Below are 4,810 nucleotides of genomic sequence, written 5' to 3' on the forward strand. Positions count from 1 at the left end.
CTATAATATCAGACCCCGGTGGTAAAGGACAGTACACTCTCTATAATATCAGACCCTGGTGGTAAAGGACAGTACACTCCCTATAATATCAGATCCTGGTGGTAAAGGACAGTACACTCTCTATAATATCAGATCCTGGTGGTAAAGGACAGTACACTGTCTATAATATCAGATCCTGGTGGTAAAGGACAGTACACTCTCTATAATATCAGACCCTGGTGGTAAAGGACAGTACACTCTCTATAATATCAGATCCTGGTGGTAAAGGACAGTACACTCTCTATAATATCAGATCCTGGTGGTAAAGGACAGTACACTCTCTATAATATCAGATCCTGGTGGTAAAGGACAGTACACTGTCTATAATATCAGACCCTGGTGGTAAAGGACAGTACACTCTCTATAATATCAGACCCTGGTGGTAAAGGACAGTACACTGTCTATAATATCAGATCCTGGTGGTAAAGGACAGTACACTGTCTATAATATCAGATCCTGGTGCTAAAGGACAGTACACTGTCTATATCAGACCCCGGTGGAAAAGGACAGTACACTGTCTATAATATCAGACCCCGGTGGTAAAGGACAGTACACTGTCTATAATATCAGACCCTGGTGGTAAAGGACAGTACACTGTCTATAATATCAGATCCTGGTGGTAAAGGACAGTACACTGTCTATAATATCAGATCCTGGTGGTAAAGGACAGTACACTGTCTATAATATCAGATCCTGGTGCTAAAGGACAGTACACTGTCTATAATATCAGATAATTATGCTAAAGGACAGTACACTGTCTATAATATCAGATCCTGGTGGTAAAGGACAGTACACTGTCTATTATATCAGATCCTGGTGGTAAAGGACAGTACACTCTCTATAATATCAGATCCTGGTGCTAAAGGACAGTACACTCTCTATAATATCAGATAATTATGCTAAAGGACAGTACACTCTCTATAATATCAGATAATTATGCTAAAGGACAGTACACTGTCTATTATATCAGACCCTGGTGGTAAATATTGTGGCGGCTCTGGATTCTGTGTGTGGCTGCTTTAGGCCTGTTCTGTTCTGTTGTGCTATGTGTGCTGTGTGCTCTAGCCTACGTAGTTGGCCCCTCCCCCGTTTCCTAGGTTATGGGGAGGGGCTATGCAGATGGGTGCCGGTTAGGGCACTCACCATAGAGTAGGTGAGTAGTATTTGTAGTGTCCTGGCTGTGTTTGTGGTTCATGTATGTGTTGGTTTCTGATCAACGTTTCCACACAGCTATTTCTTCAAGACAAGCTTGCAGGAGATCCACAGCTCGAAAGACAAGGAAAGCGGTCAAATACCTTTTCTTAACTGTGGACAAACTTTTCCTGGATCCAACAGCCAGAAGGACGAACCCTTCCCAGAAGCCTTTCCTGGACGTTGTCAAACTTTCTCTCTTCTAAAACTAGAATCTATCAATAGCTTTAAAACTGTCCTTTAAACATTCAGCTTCAGTCTTTTGTTCTGGCTGAACAGAGACCTGAACAAAGACCGGCTGATCTCATTTACAGTGGAGACGCCACGCTCCACGTTTAAACTCTGCGCCATCTGATGGTAAATATTATAGACAGTCTACTGTCCTTTAGCATCATGATCTGATATTATAGAGAATGTACTGTCCTTTACACTCTCTATAATAAAGGACAGTACACTGTCTATAATATCAGATCCTGGTGGTAAAGGACAGTACACTGTCTATAATATCAGATCCTGGTGGTAAAGGACAGTACACTGTCTATAATATCAGATCCTGGTGCTAAAGGACAGTACACTGTCTATAATATCAGATAATTATGCTAAAGGACAGTACACTGTCTATAATATCAGATCCTGGTGGTAAAGGACAGTACACTGTCTATTATATCAGATCCTGGTGGTAAAGGACAGTACACTCTCTATAATATCAGATCCTGGTGCTAAAGGACAGTACACTCTCTATAATATCAGATAATTATGCTAAAGGACAGTACACTCTCTATAATATCAGATAATTATGCTAAAGGACAGTACACTGTCTATTATATCAGACCCTGGTGGTAAATATTGTGGCGGCTCTGGATTCTGTGTGTGTGGCTGCTTTAGGCCTGTTCTGTTCTGTTGTGCTATGTGTGCTGTGTGCTCTAGCCTACGTAGTTGGCCCCTCCCCCGTTTCCTAGGTTATGGGGAGGGGCTATGCAGATGGGTGCCGGTTAGGGCACTCACCATAGAGTAGGTGAGTAGTATTTGTAGTGTCCTGGCTGTGTTTGTGGTTCATGTATGTGTTGGTTTCCCTCTCCTAGCCTTGATAAAGTCTATAAGTGAGTGGCAAGCCAATTAATAAAGAGCCACATTTGGTGTCAGAAGCGGCCCTGCTGGAAGATATGGAGCTGCTGGCAGGGGAAATCCAATGGCTGAAGAGGATGACGGCGGACCAACGGACGAGGGGCAAGGCTCACCAGCGGAGTGGACTCGGACCCAACGGCGCCAGCAGGCTGTCCGAAGGTCGAGCCCGCGGAGCGGATGGCGCGAGGACGGCGGCACCGGCTCCCCAAGCGGATGGCGCGAGGATGGCGGCGCTGACTCTCGGAGCGGATGGCGCGAGGAGGGCGGCGCCAGCTCCCAGAACGGACGCCGTACTGACGGTGGGCTTGGCGGCTCATCCCCGCCTGACATCCTTCTACGGCAGCGCTGACTGGACGGCCTTCGAAGCTCAGCTAGAGATCGTGGCGGGCCGAGCGGGCTGGACGGACGCTGAGACAGCGGCCAACCTCTGTCTGGTGCTGCAGGGCGACGCACTGAGGGTACTGATCGAGCTTCCCGCGGAGTGCCGCTGCGAGCTGTCTGACTGGACGCGGGCGCTGAGAACCCGCTTCAGCCGACAACCCTCGGAGGCCAAAATGATAGTGGCGGACAGGCACCGGCAGCGGGGAGAGACTCTGGGCGTGCTGGCATCTGAGATGGCCCTGCTAACCCGCCAAGCCTATCCGGCATTCCCGCGAGTGGCTCAGAGGAGACTCTGAGCTGCGCAAACATGTGAGACTGGCCGACCCGCAGACTCTGGAGGCCGCGGTGGATGTGGCTGAGCGGTCCGAACTCATCCTATCCAGCCATCCTGGACCGTTAAATCTAAACCTGTTCGTTTTTTTGCGGTGTCGGATGCATTAAAACTAAGCTCACCACTCAAAGCTATATAAGCCCCTACAAATTCGTACTCGGTGTGAAGGGCGTTTAGCCTACTCAGTCACGCGTGGTTTACCACAGTCAAGTTGTTGGGCCACCCACAAACAAATTTTGTTTAAAGAATTATTGGACACTTTCTGTAAATCCTGTAAACTCCATTTCACTTCTCAAATATCATATGCTAATATATTTATCTGAAGTTGCTGATCCAAACAATCAATATTTCATAAAGGAAAATAATTAAAATAATGATCAGGGGTCCCCAAACATTCTACTTTATATGTCACACCGTTCTGCTGCTGGTGGTTGTTGAGCAATTTATGTTTTTGTACTCATAAATATCAAAATCTACACTAAAATACAAAACAGAATTGTACTTTCAAGACAATCACAAAATCAAACTTCAGTTTATTATTAGACAGATTTAAAAATCATCTCAGATAACCAGGTAGCACCACACAGTTTCTAAACATCTTGGTAGAAAGAAGAAGAGCCTTATGCTGCATTTCATAAAAAGTTGGATGTCACAATTTCCAAGTTCCAAGTATGATATTTAAACTGGAACCTCCCCAGAAGTTGGATTTACTGTTTGGAAAGTCAAAAGAACTTTACCAACCGTGAGTTAACAATCTAAGATGGCTGTACCTTGAAGCAACAGTAGTAAAACAGTAGTAATATATACTTCATTAGCACTTCTATAAATTTGTGTCATTACATCAGTCTTACACACAGTACTGTGAACATGTTTCTATTGTGTTTAAATGTGCAAATTCCTGTATAATGCACTGTTACCAACTGGTATTGCTAATGAAGCTAACCTGGAAAAGTGATAACAATGACATATTTTAGTTGGATTCACGTAAACACCGGTAAAGGATTCTTTAACCCATTCTGGTAAACTCTAAAGTATTTAATTAAATGTTTTAATGGAAATGTTTTTAAATTTGAAAGTGTAAATATTATTTGAGTGTTTAATTGAAACTCTGTCAACAAGTGTGATGTCATTCTTAGCTTCGACAGGTTAATGGAACCCAGCTTATAGATCAGACAAGAGGCTTTACTGTTTTGCAGCTCTGGTCCTGCATGAAACAATGTAGCATTTCCCAGCTCTAACACACTACTGTTCAAACATCTGGAATCACTTCATATTCTGTCGTGTTGTCTTTTATATTTACAATAATAACTTATTATACTTAAAGTAGTTTGGCAAAAAAAAGATCCTTAAAAGTATACATTTATAAGATTTTTTAGGGATGCAGTGAAATATTTTTTTTTATCCAAAAACAAACAAAATAAAACATTTGGCCAAAACATTTAACCATTTTTCCACCATTTAATAAATAAAATAGCATAAATGTATGTTTCTATTGATTTTTCTGCATCACACAACACATACAAACCCATTAGATTTACTTCACCAATGCTATTCCAATTATAAATTTACTTCAGTAATGCTACTTAAGTAATGCTACACAAGTTCCAATCTTTCAGCTGGAAAACACCCAGTTAGTAAAAATAATAAAGTTTGTGAAGAAGGGTAAATTGATACTATGCATGATAAGTGGTGCTAAACACTTTATTTTGTTTAATTTATGCAAGTAAACTTGCCAATTAAATT

This window comes from Astyanax mexicanus, chromosome 8 (genome assembly GCF_023375975.1).
Source record: "Astyanax mexicanus isolate ESR-SI-001 chromosome 8, AstMex3_surface, whole genome shotgun sequence".
NCBI lineage: Eukaryota > Metazoa > Chordata > Actinopteri > Characiformes > Acestrorhamphidae > Astyanax > Astyanax mexicanus.